The sequence below is a fragment of the Schistocerca nitens genome, chromosome 6 (genome assembly GCF_023898315.1).
Source record: "Schistocerca nitens isolate TAMUIC-IGC-003100 chromosome 6, iqSchNite1.1, whole genome shotgun sequence".
Lineage (NCBI taxonomy): Eukaryota > Metazoa > Arthropoda > Insecta > Orthoptera > Acrididae > Schistocerca > Schistocerca nitens.
Genome location: NC_064619.1, coordinates 465,921,070 through 465,940,404, shown reverse-complemented (window position 1 = coordinate 465,940,404; position 19,335 = coordinate 465,921,070). Strand labels below are relative to the sequence as shown.

Here is a 19,335-nt window from a genome sequence, read left to right as displayed (position 1 = left end):
ACTAAACGCAGTGGTCCATTGAAGCCCATATTTGACGCTGTAGGAATTATGCTTTTTTTTAACGACAATAACGTAAAATAGTGTGTAAAATAACTACGACATTGTGGTAACGTAATATGAAAGTCGTACAGTTCTGAAGTATTCAGTGTTTGATCAAAAAACTGTAATCATATGTTCGATGGTTTGCGATCACTTTCGTGTGGCCAAAAATATGAATAACACCTTTTAAAAAATGCAGATGGGTCTCTATTTTTGCAAATATGCCAACATTGTGGATGTCAAAGAGATGTTCCGTTGGTTATAACTGACCAAGCCATTAAACTTCAATCAAAAGTAAAGTGCTTCCGGGCGGCAAACAGAACGTGACAGGTCTGCATTGCAGTAGCATCATTAAAACACAAAAGTTAGTAAGCTTGTAAATTAGTTGTTAGTCACAGTAATATCTACCACTTTAATTGCTTGTTGGATGCATATAATATATTTAGCGTTTATTCCATGGAAGCTACTTATTGCGTGTGTCATTGGTTGTGGATGTAGTAGTGTAACACTTCTCCCTGCCCTCCCCACCCCCCTCCGGGTTCCACTTCTCCCTGTAAGAAGCCTAGTGCTGCACGTGTATACGAGGTAGAATTATTGTACTATAAATTTTACTGTTTCACTTATTACAAAATGTCCATATAGCATGTGGTAAAATGTCTCTAAATACATCTCACAGAAGTTTGATCTTGATATCCTAAAAATATCCTCCTACTGACTCACACTTACTTTGTATGATCATCTGCTGTCGGATATATTTGAATCCAGCTCTGGTTTGAAACTTCTGCCTCTTATTTGAGTAATGTCCTACTGAGTTGGACTATAGATTTGTAAAATGTTGTTATACAACTTTTTTCATTAAATATTTGGTTTTTCTGTGTTCTATGGCTTCTGAGCTAGGTCTTTGGTGGCCATCTGCCTAAAGTTAACTAACAAATTTTATTGCATTAATGTCAGTGCTCTCCTTGATGTCATCCAGAAAGAAACACCATTCATACGGGGGCGATTTTCAGTGTCAGATGAAGCACCGCACGTATTGAAGTTAATTCTGCATTGTTTTTTTCAGAGAGCAAACCTACCATATAATCTCTTTTACACGTCACATTGATTCACTAACGCATCTACATCACTTATTCTGCTGTCAAATGGTTATTGGGAGTATGCTGTGAGATCTCTTAAGTGTGTATTATTTCCTAAGTCGTATATGCTTTATTTTTAAGAGGCAGGCTTTAGGCTTATAAATTGGCCAACCTTTTCATTGCCTATATCTTTGTAGAGAAAGTCAGCCATTAGATTGGGTGATTAGAGTAATCTTTCATATATTACTTCTCAATCTCAGGATATTTGGTATTTGGCTAACACTTTTAATCAAACAGATCTTTATGCTGGTCTGGTTTTATTTTAAAAAAATTGATATCATTTTGAAAACTCGCAACCTAAACTGGGCCTCTGGGTATGGTTCATGTCTGTCACCACCCTTGGGTCGACCGAAGCGTCCGATCCCACCCGTCGGCTTTGACCCGTGACATAAGGCTGTTGTGGTGTGTGGCGTCACGACGGCGCGGAATTTAGTTTGTGAGACATGGCCCGTAGCAGGTGCACCATTATCTGCCTGTAGCAACTGTTCAAATACTGCTGGGCAGTATCACCTATCTGTCTCAGTAACACTCTGTGAGTGCACTTACAGTATCAGCAGTTTTTCCATTGCATGAGCTGTTGCGAAAACAAATGTAATCATTTTGTATTTTCATCAAAAAGAAATTATTACATTCAGAAATTCACACTGGCTACCATAAACTGTCACCCAGCTGGCTAAACCACAAACAACAAATTGCCAGCTTCACTATGCAATGCAAGAGCTGCCGACAGTGTAAGTACACTTTAGCTGCAGTCAACATACAATGATTCAGTGTGAACCCACTTTTACATGTTTTTTGAGAGTCACATTCTCATATTCTGAGTGCCTACGTTTAAATCAGCAGACCGAAGTATCTGAATTTTTGAAAGTAACAATCATAAGAAAGTTATTTGGATAATAGGTCCTTGTATTACTTTGAAGTTTCCAAATTTTGTGCCACCTCACACCTGCATTACATGTTCACTAGTGTGCCTCCTTTTCAACAACAGTGTCTCTGACTATGTCCACTTAGCACATAAGCCGATTTCTAGTATATTGGTTTGCCAAGTGTCGCAAGTGCCTGATGTCATGTGAATACAACAAGTTATCAACAGTTTTTCTCATTCCAAAGATAATTTGAATGATTTCAAATTACAGTTCACCAGAATTAGTTTAATAGCATGCTTTATGTACAGATGGGATTTCATAGATATTTGGTACACACACAGCAAGCAAACAAAATTTTGCCCAACTCACCAATGGGTCATTCCATATGAAATCAGTGAGTTTTAATGAAATCTTTGCACCATAATAACCTAGTGGTGCTACAGTGGGGTATTTATTTAATCTTGTAAACATCTCAAGTTTTTCATTTTTCAGAATTTCCTGGGGTGGGTGTTGGGGATAAGCAGGTGACATGGATTGGGGATGGAGAGGGATACCAGGGTAAGGTTGGAGGAAGAAGATACTGTGCTGCCCATGGGAGCTTGCAGGGATTTGATAGGGGCAGGATGGGCTGTTACATGCAGAGTCGAGAGACTATATAGGGGGAGGTGAGGGGAAATACTAGTAAGTGTGTTGGTGAGATAGAAGGCGTGTGTAGTGCTGTAGTGGGAACAGGGAGGGGGATAGGTAGGTAGAAGACAGGGACTGGTGAAGATTGATTCCAGGGATGTTACGGGGTCAAAGGGTATGTTGTATGTTCCCCAAATCCCTCAACATGGAAACCAACCTTTAAAAAAAACTGCAGTCCATCACCTGACTCTTGATCTTGTAAAACCACCTGCCAAGAAAGGCTCCACCACTTTGGTTATGAACTGCAAGGATGACATGGCAGAAGAACTCACAAGCCGTCACACAGATCCAAATACAAACCCAGCCACAGTGATGCCATTGCTGAAATCCAGCAGGATCTCCCAGTTACTCCTTAGGTCCACCCAGAACCTCTCCCTTGAGTCGTATTTGTCACCTCACCCCCACCACTTCCTGTACTCCATAAATCCAACCACTCAGGACACCCGCAGAGAGAGTCCCTGCTCTCGTGGCTCAACAGCTTCAGCCTATTACACGTAACCTGCCTTCCTATATAAAAGACGCAAGCCATTTTTCCATCAAATCTCACAGTTTCCTGTTCTTTTGCCACCCAGCACCATGCTCATCACTGTCAATGCCACCTCCCTGTTCACCAATGTTCCCAATGCTCATGATCTACAAGTTCCGTCCTGGTCACCATGACCAACTGTATCCTCACCCAACGTTACTTCTCATTTGAAGGCAGAACCTACAAACAAATCAGTGGTACAGTGATAGGCACTAGTTTAGCACCATCCTATGCCTATCTATTCATGGTACACTGGGGAACCCTTCCTAACCACCCAGAATCCCAAACACTTTACCTGGTTCATGTTCATTGATCACACCTTTCTGATCTGGACCAAAGGTGAGAAAATCCTATCTACGTTCCATAAGAACCTTGACACTTTTTCCCCTATTTGCTTTCCTGGTCCTTCTCAAGCCAACAAACCACGTTCCTTGATGTTGCCCTCCACCTCAATGATAGCTATATCTGTACCTCCGTCCACACCAAACTTACCAACCACCTACACCACATCCACTTTGACAGCTGCCACCCAGTCCATTCCAAGAAGTCCCTTCCGTACAACATAGCCACCCCTGGTCATCGCATTTGTAGTGATCAGTTGTCAGCACATTTGTAGTGATGAGCAGTCCTCCAGAAATGCCATGAGTCTCACAGAGGTCTTCACAGAATGTAAGTCCCCCCTAGCCTTGTCCAGAAACAGATCTTGTGTGTCTTGCCTCTCCAGTAACCTACCATCACTCACATGCTGACCATGCAGCCACGAAGAAGCACTCATCTCTTGGCTCGGTACCACCCGGGGCTGGAGAAGCACAATAATATTTTCCAACATGGTTTCGGCTACCTCTCGCCAAGACCTGAAATGAGGAATATCCTCCTCACTATCCTCCCAATCCCTCCTACAGTGGTATTCTGCCACCCACTGAACCTATGCAGTATCGTTGCCCTTCCTTAGTCCACCCCTGTTACCAACCCCTTGCCTCATGACTCGTATCCCTGCAACGGACCTAGACATCAGACCTGTCCCATACATCCTTCAGTCCTGTCTCAGGTGTCAGTTATCCTATCAAAGACAGCACTACCTATGAAAGCAGCCATGTGTTCTACAAACTAAGTTGCAACCACTGTGCTGCTTTATCCCTGAGCATGACAACTAATTAGCTGTCAGCCCACTTGAGTGACCACTGCCAACTGTGCCCCAAGAGCCAGCTGGACAACTTACTGAACATGCTGCCCAACGCAATGTGCCTCACTTCAGTGACTGCTTCAGTCTGTACTATCTGGATTCTTCCTACCAACAACAACTTTTCTAAATTGCACAGATGGGAACACTCTGTACAATGCATCCTTTGTTCCTGTAACCCCCTGGCTTCAACCTTTGCTAATCCCTGTCGTTTTTTAATATAAAAAAGATATTCTATTTTTCTGGTGGCCGTGAAGCACAATATAAAAAAATTAAAAAATTCTCAACCTAAGTCTCCATAATAATGGTTGCAATACTGATGCAGGATATGATTATTGTGCAATGGCACATGGTTTAAGTGCTTGTGATAGACCTGAATGAGGAGGTCGTGTTGCAGAAAAGCAAGTGTACAAAAGCCGTTTGAAAATCAAATTGCGACACACAAGCAGTTGTATGAGTTTTCTCAAGAAATCATTCCTCATATCCATTTCGAACTATGTACAACACGGGACTACTCACTATATTTATTTATTTATTCATTCATTCATTCATTCACTCATTCATATGTAGACAATTTCCAATATGAAGATGCAGTTCAATTGTATTTATAAATACCCCTATAACATAACACGGACATATCATATTCAGTCAGAACTTCATTTAATCACATACTGAGTGAAGTGGAACAATGATTAGCGTACTGGACTTGTATTTGGGAGAACAGTGCCTCAAATCTGCGCCTGGGCATTCCAAGATTTCCGTAAATTGCTCCGGGCAAAAGGTGGTAAGGTTCCTTTGAAAGGGCACAGTCTATTCCCTTACCCACCCATGAACTATTCTGTGTGCTCCATCTCTAATATGTCAATAGGACTTTAAACCCTAATCTTTCTTCCTTTATTTTTAATTTAATCGCCCTTAGATGAATACTTAACAACAATCCAAGATTTCTTTAACATAAGCTGGACAAGATAAAAACACGATTAATCACATTGTGATGTCCACATGAATTCACATGGTCATGTTCGTATTTTCAAAATTTACAATTTCACAGTGTGCACCTAGCGCTCATTAATTTTCGCTATTTTACACTTTAATGGCCTCACTTTGTAACACCATGTCTGCCTTAAAAAAAGGAGCAAATAACAGCAAAATCGTTCCTACATCACCAAAAAGTACATACATTGTATATTTACAATGCATTTTCAAAAGCTGTGCTGTTCCTCGTTGGTTCGTATGAATAAAAAAGAGAACATTCTTTGGAGAAGATTCTCAGAGCAAAAGATCTGAGTAAGTTCTCAATTTCATATGAATAAAAGATTCAGTACATTCTTTGACCAGGGAGTTCTTTCTCAGTATTTCCCCTCCTTGAGAAAGTTCTTAGTGTGTATTCTTACATTGTATTCAGCTCACTCGAACAGGTGAGCTGACAAATATGAAATTGGCATTCATGTGGCCCAGAAGAGTTGCACTATGTTTCAATTTTAGTTTTATGTGTGGCAACAAATTCTTAAGATAATATATGGACAGTTTACAAAAATACATCTTCTGATGATGTGACTGAATTTTCGACATGCAGGAAACTTTTTGTTATTGAATTTAGGTGAACACATTACACAAAGAAATCTTAAGAATACATCATTTTTAAGAGTTATGCTGTGAGAAAACATATCTTAAATAGGGCAAATGGTATACAAAGAAACAGTACCTGAATATTTCAGAAGTATCGATTTTGTGTGATGCAGACTGAATTCCCAGGAAAAACTTCATTTGGAATTTCTGTTAATCCATTGCGGATGATGGAGAATGGCCAAACACCCGTATGTTTTGAGAAGTTAATTATTTTATTTTGACAACCAGTTTCAGCATTTCAATATACCATCTTCATGCACTTCATGTATAGACAATCAGATCTATCAATATTAGCATACTGGAGCCATCAGCAACTGGATCTCATGAATTTGTTTACTGAGTCCATTCTTTGAAGACTTGACAACAACTGATGTAGTCAAGTCTTCGAAGGAAGGCCTCAGATATTGAATTCACAGTATCCAGATATTGATAGCTCCAGGATGCTAATATCGATACATCTGGTTGACAATACATGAAGTGCATATGGGGCCTGAAGATAGCACATTGGAATGCTGGAACTGGTTGTGAAAATAAAATAACTTCTCAAAATGTATGGTTAAATGGCTATTTTCCTTGGTAAAAAAATCATTTGGAATTAGTTACTGATGAGGTCTTCTGATTAAAATTGCAAAACTTACGACAATATACTTTTGTTATGTAGCTACTTAAAATTGTAAGCTACGCTGTACTAACTTGCAGCTGAATCTGTCTGTGCTTCATTTGTATCGTGTTAATGGGAAACTTCTACTGACATCACTCTCGTTGCTATTTTAGATGCTTGAAGTGTCACTGTCAGTGTAGTTATTTAATGAAATAACCATCTTCACTGAATTTTCCGAAATAGGGGCTATGCTGAAATACGTTGTAGGCCTTCTCATCAGATGTTTATAGATTCAGGAATGGCCTCATTAGCCATGCCGAAGTGCCATACCTGACACCTTGTAAAATTAAAGCATTGGACTGGTTTTTTCCTTGGTATCTGACCTACATATTCTTGCATCATCTACAGACCCAGGCCATGAATCATCGACATCCGCAAATGTTTCATTTGAAGGGGTGCCTCCTATACTTGACTGAATTTCAGGGCGGAAGCGATTTGTCAGCCAAATAATGTTTTTGTTGTTAAACTTGTATGAATTTCTACAGTCTCTTTCTTCATTATTTCTTTGGGCTATATATATCTTTTTTTGATCAACAAAAGTTCTCCATTTTTACTGAAAAAAAAACCTTGGTAAAACTTAACAAAAGATACCCAGGTTGAAGAATGCTACAGAGATTACTTCCAACAACGAAGAATATTCTCTGCTTATGAAAAACATCTCTAGCTTTATTCATATGAAATCGGTGACTGTTCTTTGCAGTTAGCAACTTTCCCCATCCTCTTACTCAGGCTGAGGACATTCTCCAGTGAAGCATATTCTCCAGCTCATGTTATTCGTGTAAACCTGAGAATGTTCTCCAAAATTCTGAGAATAAAATAATTTTCCGTTTTATTTATACAACACATGGAGTATGTTTTTCTTGTCTATAAAATGTTATATTCTATCTTTAAAGACAATTTTCACTATTTTAGATAAGACAGATGTGGTAGTAATTGGCCTACAGTTTGCAGAATTTTTCTTATCACCACCATTATGTTACCACATGAGACATTCCATCAAGACCTGTGTTTTCGGTGGTTTAGAATATGTATTATTTTTACTACCTCAGATTCAGTTGCTAGCAGCAGAAAAATACATTTCTGACAATGGAGACGTTATCTGTATTTCTTGATTTTTGGGAGCTGTTGATACCTTTTATGAATTTTTCCACAACTTCATCATAACATAAAAATATTCCTGACATCACCTCTTAGTATTTCTCACATTTAGATTTCTGGATACTGTACCGGTACTGTATGGCAAGCAGGCTTTATGCTGAGCGAAACTAGTCTCGACTCTCCTTTACGTTGTTTACTGAGAGTATTTGCCTTCAGTCATCTTTCCTTAAGTAATTTTTGTAATGTGCTTAAAGTTTCCAGCTTCAGCTGTCTAAATTGCAACAGTATTTTTTTTCTCAGCAAACATTGATTCTTGATATTTTGACATTATCCAAAATGATCTGAGATTGCAGTATTTATTACTTACACTGTTTGCCAATTCTGAAGAATGTTAGTAATTCCATGATCTGTCAACATTTGTGAGGTGTGACGGCCTCTTATTGGACCCCGTACACCTAGTTCGAGATTGTAGACACAGATCAGATCACAGAAACTTCGTGTAGGACAACTATCTTTTAATGTATCAGTATTTAGATCCCTCAGTATAACTATACAGGGTAAGACCATCTTTAGTTTTTTAAGCATAAGATGATGGGCTTAAAAAGATGGTTTCAGATATGTGTATATCATAATACACTCCTGGAAATGGAAAAAAGAACACATTGACACCGGTGTGTCAGACCCACCATACTTGCTCCGGACACTGCGAGAGGGCTGTACAAGCAATGATCACACGCACGGCACAGCGGACACACCAGGAACCGCGGTGTTGGCCGTCGAATGGCGCTAGCTGCGCAGCATTTGTGCACCGCCGCCGTCAGTGTCAGCCAGTTTGCCGTGGCATACGGAGCTCCATCGCAGTCTTTAACACTGGTAGCATGCCGCGACAGCGTGGACGTGAACCGTATGTGCAGTTGACGGACTTTGAGCGAGGGCGTATAGTGGGCATGCGGGAGGCCAGGTGGACGTACCGCCGAATTGCTCAACACGTGGGGCGTGAGGTCTCCACAGTACATCGATGTTGTCGCCAGTGGTCGGCGGAAGGTGCACGTGCCCGTCGACCTGGGACCGGACCGCAGCGACGCACGGATGCACGCCAAGACCGTAGGATCCTACGCAGTGCCGTAGGGGACCGCACCGCCACTTCCCAGCAAATTAGGGACACTGTTGCTCCTGGGGTATCGGCGAGGACCATTCGCAACCGTCTCCATGAAGCTGGGCTACGGTCCCGCACACCGTTAGGCCGTCTTCCGCTCACGCCCCAACATCGTGCAGCCCGCCTCCAGTGGTGTCGCGACAGGCGTGAATGGAGGGACGAATGGAGACGTGTCGTCTTCAGCGATGAGAGTCGCTTCTTCCTTGGTGCCAATGATGGTCGTATGCGTGTTTGGCGCCGTGCAGGTGAGCGCCACAATCAGGACTGCATACGACCGAGGCACACAGGGCCAACACCCGGCATCATGGTGTGGGGAGCGATCTCCTACACTGGCCGTACACCACTGGTGATCGTCGAGGGGACACTGAATAGTGCACGGTACAGCCAAACCGTCATCGAACCCATCGTTCTACCATTCCTAGACCGGCAAGGGAACTTGCTGTTCCAACAGGACAATGCACGTCCGCATGTATCCCGTGCCACCCAACGTGCTCTAGAAGGTGTAAGTCAACTACCCTGGCCAGCAAGATCTCCGGATCTGTCCCCCATTGAGCATGTTTGGGACTGGATGAAGCGTCGTCTCACGCGGTCTGCACGTCCAGCACGAACGCTGGTCCAACTGAGGCGCCAGGTGGAAATGGCATGGCAAGCCGTTCCACAGGACTACATCCAGCATCTCTACGATCGTCTCCATGGGAGAATAGCAGCCTGCATTGCTGCGAAAGGTGGATATACACTGTACTAGTGCCGACATTGTGCATGCTCTGTTGCCTGTGTCTATGTGCCTGTGGTTCTGTCAGTGTGATCATGTGATGTATCTGACCCCAGGAATGTGTCAATAAAGTTTCCCCTTCCTGGGACAATGAATTCACGGTGTTCTTATTTCAATTTCCAGGAGTGTATTTAGGCGAATAGTTTTTGAGACACAGATATGTTCTTGCATTGTGTTCGTCCTTCAAAGCGGCACTGTCTAGTGCGACCTTTCCTGCTGTGTAGAGTACATGCTAAATATTGTGAATCCGTCCTTACGCAAACATGCCCATTTACCCGAAAATAGTAATACATACTGCAATATTTTGCACAAAAATTAACTGATGATGTTGCACAAATATTAACTGATGATGTTGCACAGATATTATTCAGTTATTGACAACTGTGATGCCAAAAGAGTAGACAACATACAGTATTAAAATACTACAAGATGTTAATACATTTTAAGTAATAGAAGTACAAATGTAAATTAGGAGGCCCTTATTGGTCAGTTATTTCATACATATTTGTTTATTTGAAAATATTTACTATTGATCACAATGCGAAGCAAATGCACACAAATATGCAAAATACATACTGTACATGATACAAAACTTTAGTGAAGCATTTGCTCAAAATGCTTCCCCTCTGCTGCAATGCACATTTTTAGTCGCCATTTGAATGATTTGTGAATGGCTGCGAGGGTGTCATGTAAGATACCAGCGCAGGCTTCAATGATACGTTGCTGCATATCGTCTGGCGTAGTTGATGTTTGAGCATACAATTTATGTTTGATTGCTGACCACAGAAAAAAAATCAAGAGGGGTGAAATCAGGAGACGGGGCTGGCCACTTCACTTCAACACATCGTCCTATCCAACAATCCGGGAACTTTTCATTTAACAGCTCTGTAGCCACACGGGAAGAGTGATCAAGACAGTCATGTTGGAACCACATGCACGGATGTGTAGTTAGTGGTACCTCTTCCAGCAAAATGGGCAGAACGTTTCGCAGGAACTGTGCATAGTTATTGCTGTTTAGTGTACCCAGAATGACGTACCGCCCCACAACGACATTTCCGACAATGCCGCAGCACATGTTAACATTCCACAGTTGCTGATGCTGTACCTGTCAAAGTCAGTGAGGGTTCTCTATTGACCAATAATGCATATTATGCAAATTCACATTACCGTGGTTGGTGGAAGTCACTTCATGAATAAAAAGCATCAATTGAAAAAACGTTGGATCATCTTGTAGGCACTGCAGAGCAAACCGGAAAAATTCCTGGCGCCGTTCAAAATCCATACCGGAGAGTGCTTAATGTAATGAGAGGTGAAACGGGTGAAATCTATGCCAGTGCAATATGCGTAGAACACTTCTCTGACTTATACCACATTCAGAGGCGAAACAGTAGGGTCGTTATGTGTCAGCGCTAGAATGCCCTCTTCATGTACTTCACCAGTTGCAGTTTTCTGCCTTGTCCTCTGTATGGCGTTCCATGATCAAGTACTTGCTTGCAAATATGTGCAAGAAGCTGGCGCATGGGATGCTCACGATCAGGATACATCTCTCTATATCGCTTTATTGCTCTAACATTTCTTCTGCTTTCACCATACACTAGAAACATATCTAACTTTTCCTCATTGATGTACATGTCCGCTCCAAGAAACTGTGACGAAAATGCAATGTCTCATTACCCCAGCAGCATATTTATACCCCTCTCTCCAGCTACCTCGTGCGTCACCTTGTGGCGTTGTTGAAAAGCAGGAAAGCAATGCCTTCCCTGTTAAGTTCCTCAGTGGTCATTAGGAAAGGTCGCATTGGACAACGCCGCTTCGAAGGACGAATTAGATGCGAGAAGATATCTGTGTCTCAAAAACTATTCGCCTAAATATTATGATATACACATATTTGAAACTGTCTTTTTAAGCCCATAATCATCACCATCATCATCATCATTTAAGACTGATTATGCCTTTCAGCGTTCAGTCTGAAGCATAGTCCCCCTTATAAAATTCCTCCATGATCCCCTATTCAGTATTAACATTGGTGCCTCTTCTGATGTTGAGCCTATTACTTCAAAATCGTTCTTAACCGAATCCAGGTACCTTCTCCTTGGTCTACCCCGACTCCTCCTACCCTCTGCTGCTGAACCCATGAGTCTCTTGGGTAACCCTGCTTCTCCCATGTGTGTAACGTGACCCCACCATCTAAGCCTGTTCGCCCTGACTGCTACATCTATAGAGTTCATTCCCGGTTTTTCTTTGATTTCCTCATTGTGGACATCCTCCTGCCATTGTTCCCATCTACTAGTACCTGCAATCATCCTAGCTACTTTCATATCCGTAACCTCAAGCTTATTGATAAGGTAACCTGAATCCACCCAGCTTTTGGTCCCATACAACAAAGTTGGTCGAAAGATTGAACGGTGCACAGATAACTTAGTCTTTGTACTGACTTCCTTCTTGCAGAAGAGAGTAGATCGTAGCTGAGCGCTCACTGCATTAGCTTTGCAACACTTCGCTTCCAGTTCTTTCACTATGTTGCCATCCCGTGAGAATATGCATCATAAGTACTTGAAACCGTCCACCTGTTCTAACTTTGTTCCTCCTATTTGGCACTCAATCCATTTATATCTCTTTCCCACTGACATTACTTTCGGTTTGGAGATGCTAATCTTCATACCATAGTCCTTACATATCTGATCTAGCTCTGAAATATTACTTTGCAAACTTTCAATCGAATCTGCCATCACAACTAAGTCTATGCGAGACTGCTTATTTTGTGTTCACATATCTTAATCTCACCCAGCCAGTCTATTGTTTTCAACATATGATCCATAAATAATATGAACAACAGTGGAGACAGGTTGCAGCCTTGTCTTACCCCTGAAACTACTCTGAACCATGAATTCAATTTACCGTCAACTCTAACTGCTGCCTGACTATCTATGTATAGACCTTTAATTGCTTGCAAAAGTTTGCCTCCTATTCCATAATCTCGTAGAACAGACAATAACTTCCTCCTAGGAACCCGGTCATATGCCTTTTCTAGATCTATAAAGCATAGATACAATTCCCTGTTCCACTCGTAACACTTCTCCATTATTTGCCATAAGCTAAAGATCTGGTCCTGACAACCTCTAAGAGGCCTAAACCCACACTGATTTTCATGCAATTTGTCCTCAACTAATACTCGCACTTTCCTTTCAACAATACCCGAGAAGATTTTACCCACAACTCTGATTAAAGAGATACCTCTGTAGTTGTTACAATCTTTTCTGTTTCCATGTTTAAAGATTGGTGTGATTACTGCTTTCTTCCAGTTTGATGGAACCTGTCCCGACTCCAACGCCATTTTAATTATCCTGTCTAACCATTTAAGACCTGACATTCCACTGTATTTGATGAGTTCTGACTTAATTTCATCCACCCCAGCCGCTTTATTGCAGTGCAATCTATTGACCATTTTCTCCACTCCTCAAATGTGATCCTATTTCCATCATCATTCCTATCCCATTGTACATCGAAATCTGAAACATTACTGATTGTATTTTCACCTACATTGAGCAACTCTTCAAAATATTCCCTCCATCTGCCCCAGGAATCAACAGGATTCACCAGCTGTTTTCCTGGCCTGTCCAAAATACTTGTCATTTCCTTCTTACCTCCCTTTCGAAGACTGCTAATTACACTCCAGAATGGTTTTCCAGCAGCTTGACCCAAAGTCTCCAACCTGTTTCCAAAGTCTTCCCAAGATTTCTTATTGGATGCTGCAATTATCTGTTAAGCTTTGTTTCTTTCTTCAACATAACTTTCTCTGTCTACCTGTGTTCTAGTATGTAGCCATTTTTGATATGCCTTCTTTTTCCTTTTACAGGCTGCCTTGACTGTGTCATTCCACCAAGCTGTTTGCTTCATCCTACCTTTACACACTACTGTTCCTAGACATTCTTTAGCCATTTGTAGTACTGTGTCCCTGTACCTTGTCCATTCCTTTTCCAATGACTGTAATTGACTACATTCAACTAACTGGAACCTTTCTGAGATCACTGTTATGTACTTGTGCCTGATTTCCTTATCCTGAAGTTTCTCCGCTCTTATCCTCCTACATATGGACCTGACCTCCTGCACTTTCGGCCTCACAATACCAATTTCACTGCAGATTAAATAGTGATCAGTGTCATCAAAGGATCCCCTGAATACACATGTGTCCCTCACAGCCTTCCTGAATTCCTGATCTGTTATATAGTCAATGACAGATCTGGTTCCCCTCTCTTCCCAAGTATACTGTTGAATGTTCTTATGTTTAAAAAAGGAGTTTCTGATTACTAAGCCTATACTGGCACAGAAATCCAAGAGTTGTTTCCCGTTCCTGTTGGCCTCCATACCCTCTTCAAATTTACCCATAACCTTTTCATACCCTTCTGTTCAATTTCCAATCCTGGCATTAAAATCACCCATGAGCAGAACACTGTCCTTGTCCTTTACTCTAACAACTACACACTGAGTGTGTCATGAAAACTATCCATCTTATTTTGATCTGTCCCTTCACAATGCGAATATACTGACACAATCCTAATTTTCTTGCTAGACACTGTCAAATCTATCCACATCAGTCGTTCGTTTACATACCTTATTGCAACTACGCAGGGTTCCATTTCTTTCCTGATGTAAAGCCCTACACCCCATTGTGCTATTCCTGCTTTGACTCCTGACAGGTAGACCTTGTATTGTCCCACTTCCTCTTCTTTCTCACCCCTTAGCCGAATGTCACTAACAGCTAAAACGTCCAACCCCATCATGTTACGCTAAAATTTAACATAGTGTTCCATTTAAAAAAAAAAAAAAAAAAAAAAAAAAGATGGCCTCATATCTCTGTAATAAAAACAGCACAACCATGAAATGTGATGTATTCAAGTAGCCCCTGTCCCTGCAATTCACTGTCCAAATGGCATCTTTGTATCTATTTTGCTTGGGGAGATACAAGAAGTGTTATGACTTGGCTGCCTCACCGTGTATAAGGGATTTCATGTATGGCCTAATCTAGAAGCACTTTTAGTTTCTTTAGAAAAGTTTATTTGTAATCTATGTGAAATAAAATTATTGACTTGCATCAGTATAATAAACATGTATTTTAATTGTTGGTATGCGCAATGCCTCAGCTTTTTTTGAAGGACAATACTGATTTCATACTTTGTTACTAAAATCTCTTAGTCCTTTTATGTAGTGTACTGTTCTTCCTCTAGAACCCATTCCTTCTCCTTGATATTCACACCACTGTTTGTTTTTAGTAAAATCAGACTGACTTCACAACATTAATGTGTTACATATCATACTGGAGATTAAACCAGGTTTCAGCTTCCTAGCATCAATATTTTTGAAGTTACGGACATAAATCTTTCATGACTCTCCCATAACAGTGGAAGTATCATTTCTGGAAATTTGAATAAAATGTGATGTATGCATTGAAAGAGTATGAAACTGCATATCTTTTGGTTGCTCCATGGGTACTCACAATTAAGAAAGTGATAACACTATAAAATCAGCGTTACAATATGTTGCTACATGTGGAATAGGAAAGAACAGTTGACAACTTGTTGCATTCGTGTTGTGCCCTGCATTTAGTGTTCGCCGGACAAACCTACGTAAATAGAAATTAGCCGGTGTGATGGTAAGTGAATAAGGTTGGAACCACTACTGAAGGATTAAGAGGCTGTGGTGTGATTGGACAGAACAGTGGGACACAAATTGGAAATTTTAAAGTAAAATGGTAAGCTTTTACTCGGACAACTTTATTCTGTGACTGCCACCTTGAAAAATTCATGTAGCTACTCTGGTCGATGGTTTAAAAAGATAGATAAAAAGAACATGACCCTTGAAAATAGTAGCTGTGTAGTCACATTGATTTATTGTAAGTTGTGTGCTAGATAATTATAATGATTAACTATCATTGTGTTGAATGCCTGTAAATGCCAATAAATGGGGAAACATATCTTCTATACAATGTCATTATATGAAAATGCCATTATATATTTGGAAAGGTACTCTTTAAAGCATTATTTTTCAGCATCTGCCAAAGCATTTAGTGGAACAAAGCAGTAATGCTTCGCAGGAAGTTGGCTATACAACTCTAACATTCATTCCTATGTTCTAGATTTTGGTGTAAAAATATCTGCCATTTAAATAGCAAGGCTTGTTTGACAACACAGCTTTACTTTAAGAAAATTACCCCTGTTTTTGTAGCATTAAGTTAATATTTGCTATCGTTCATAATTTCTTATAAAGGATTTGCTGGACTACAAACATAGTATGGCTTATTTCCAGACTAAAATAGTATAGCTAGAAACATAGAACTAGAGCCACAGCACTTGGACATCCATAGTTGAATAGAAATGTTTGAGGCAGACTGCAACTAATTTATTGACAAGTGCCAGTTATTTGTGGGTAATATTCCAAACTAGTATATATAGATCTGGAAGAATTTTTTAAATGCAGCTAATTCAATTTTTTATTTACAGATAAATCATATTTCAGTTTCATCTATGCAACTGGACTTTCAGGGCAACAACATATTACAACTTTCAGACTAATCAGCTAATGCAGTGACCCATTTGTGAGTGAAGTTATTTGACTTGATTCGGAGTCCACTTCTTCTGTGCTATTAGAAAATTGTGTGTCTTCCCAACTTTCTAATGATATTGAGAACAAAACTGGGGGTACTAATTGCCACATCAGCAAAAATGCACATAAAAACACAAATTGTGTACATTATGTAAGTACTAGTTTATTTAGGATTTCATTATGTGAAAACATTTTTTTATGAACTGTGAAAAGATTTTCCTCCAACTATCACATTCACTGTTACATCATGAATGTTGAATATATCATTGACCAAAAACTTTAGAGTTCTTAGATAATAGAAATTGTTAAAATTGAGTGTCATCAAAAGTAGTCAGATATTTCTTTACTAATAATCTGCTGACTAGGGGGTGGAAGATATCAGTTAGTCAGTACTGTTCTTTATTTTTGTATTCCATAGCTTTTTTCTCCCCCATATATATTAAATTTGGAGAAAGTGTAGACTATATTGAAAAATGTTCCTTCTTACAAAATGCTTATGAGCTAGGTACATGTTTCTACAAAAGTATACAGTGCTCAGTTTTGAAACAGGGTGAAATAAACATTTTTGTATAAATATCTTTGTGGATGTCTTATATCTGTTTTTCTGTGGCTTCAAAAGGAAGTCATAGCCCTTAAATCTTGTTCCACATAGCCACTATAGAAAGAGTATGATCCTTTTTTACTAGTCTCCATGTATGTATGCCACACTGAGTACCAGCCTTTATTTATTTTTAACTCTTTGTCCCATAGTTCACTTACATGAAAGAGACCCATAGTCTAAGCAAAATACATTTATGCAACACATGAAATAATATCCACTTTGTAATTCTGTATCCATGTTACACTTTCAAAAATGTATGACATTAATTTTATAAAATTATTAACTTGAAAAAAGTTAATAGCAGCATGGTTGTATTATAACTGAATTCTCTTGTCAAAACATGTGCCTGATTATGAGTCACATTGGGAAAACCTGATAAATCACACTTTCTCCACTCTGCTTTTACACTAGAAGACTGTAAAGAATAATAATGACTTTAAAAAACTGTTATTTTCAATATTCAGTATCAATTTGCAGTTGGGAAAAAAAAAACCAAAATCATAATATGCCAACACTACTTGATTGAAAGGATGTTCAGTGAGTTAAATTTGTAAGTCAACATTTTATTGTGATCATTTATTTACATCATCACGTATTGAGGACAACATATTTTGCTGTACAGCCAATGGGAGAGAAGGTTGTCATACCATGAATGAGACTTTGATTTCAACCACTGAATGGAAAGACTAGAATTGTAACTGTACAAAATGAGATTTACATCAACAGAAATTTGATGTGTTTATTACAATAAAGTTTGGAGAAGAGTGTTGTATATGAAATTAAATATTTTGTGATAATTTGTTTGTGAGAGACAATAAGTATAACATATTATTCCAGAAATTCCATGTTTTTTTGTCTTGTGGTACATAAAAGTTTAGTCTCAAGCATAATGTGTGCTGTAAAATTTTAGTGAAATAAAAACTTTGTATTTTAATAATTATTGGCAGATCAGTATCGTGAGTTATATTTGCTAATATGTTTTGCTTCTGTATTTGCTAATATGTTTTGCTTCCGGCAAGTCCATAAAGTACATTCTGTTAAAAATAGCTCACTTAAGGCTTTGCACCTTCCCCACGACTTGCTCAGGATGAGATTCTTTCTCTCCCCTCCGGGGAACCTCTTTCTCAATATTCTTTTGGCTACAGGAAATCGATATATACAACCACCTGCGCAGCTGAGATGAAAGTAAATCTGGATTCTAAGTGCAGTTCAGTGGTGCATATCGGTCTCCAATCATGAATCAGACAGTGTAGCTTGCAAAAATGGCGTTTTTACAGCAAGCAGTATGTATGATATGAAGATAGAAGACTGCTTGCTTTTTCATACAATTCGACTTGTGTACGCTGTTCAGTCTTGTCAGCTCAAGCTTGGACTGTGTGCAATTGTTACTTTGGGAATAAGTTTCATCAATAAGGGAAGTTGCATGTCTGGTCAGTGTAACTACAGCAATGTTATTCAAACACTCATCCACTATAGTGAGACACAAGACACTGAATATCAGCCGTGAAGTGGTCACCCACAGTCGCTAATGCTAGCTGTTTGTGACGTACATAGTACGAGTCATGGGTAGTGATGTAAAATGCCTGGGCATTTATAGGTTGGGCTAAATGCCCAGGGATTTTTGCACTTTAAAGATTAAATGATAAGAGACACATGAGAATTTTTTTTGTAACTGATATTTTGTATTGGAAAATGTGTTTTGCAACACTGCTTCCATAGTGGTTAGGTATTCAAGTTGAAAAAGCTGCTTGAGAGTTAGGGAAGAGTTATTGGGGAAAATAAATTGGACTATGTAACTATTCATTTTTAATGACGTCAATTCTCGGTGTAGCATATAATAAAAACAGAAAAGAAAACTCAAGTTTAAAAGTAATTCTTGAATTAAATTATAGTTTATATTGAACAGGTACCTTTTAGGTAGTATACTATACTACTGCAAAAGTATTAGAGCCAAAAAGTTTATCCATAATGATTTTAATTTGGGATGAGGCATGTGCCGGTTCCGATTCCACAGGTCCAAGAATCGCAGATTCTCTAGGGACTGACTAGTATCAGAATCAAACGATTCCAGTGTCTTCAGCATCAATTCTTTGTTATTAAATCTATTTTATGTTAATGTTCTCATTTTATCTTCACAGCTGTGCAGTCATATTAAAGTAGATAAAGAAAAGATTAGAATAGAAAACTATAGTCTGTCTCAAATGTTACTACATCTGACAATAAAGAATTTTTTTCTCTGAAAACTGTTTAACATTTAAGAATACATTTATTATCAAGAAACACACCCCAGCTGTTTAATCTGTTGGTGTGTGAAGAGTAGAACTTGTAACAATAAAAAGGACATTGCAAATGACAAGCAGCTATCAGTGCCCTTCCTTGGTACA

General features: G+C 39.5%; 1 long non-coding RNA gene across 1 annotated transcript; it reads left to right on the top strand.

Annotated features, from left to right (window-relative positions):
- Positions 1–29: 29 nt before the first annotated feature.
- Positions 30–17,888, top strand: LOC126262637 (uncharacterized). Its single transcript, XR_007546747.1, has 2 exons — positions 30–403; positions 16,248–17,888. It is a non-coding gene; the product is annotated as an uncharacterized LOC126262637 (long non-coding RNA).
- The last annotated feature ends 1,447 nt before the right edge of the window (positions 17,889–19,335 follow it).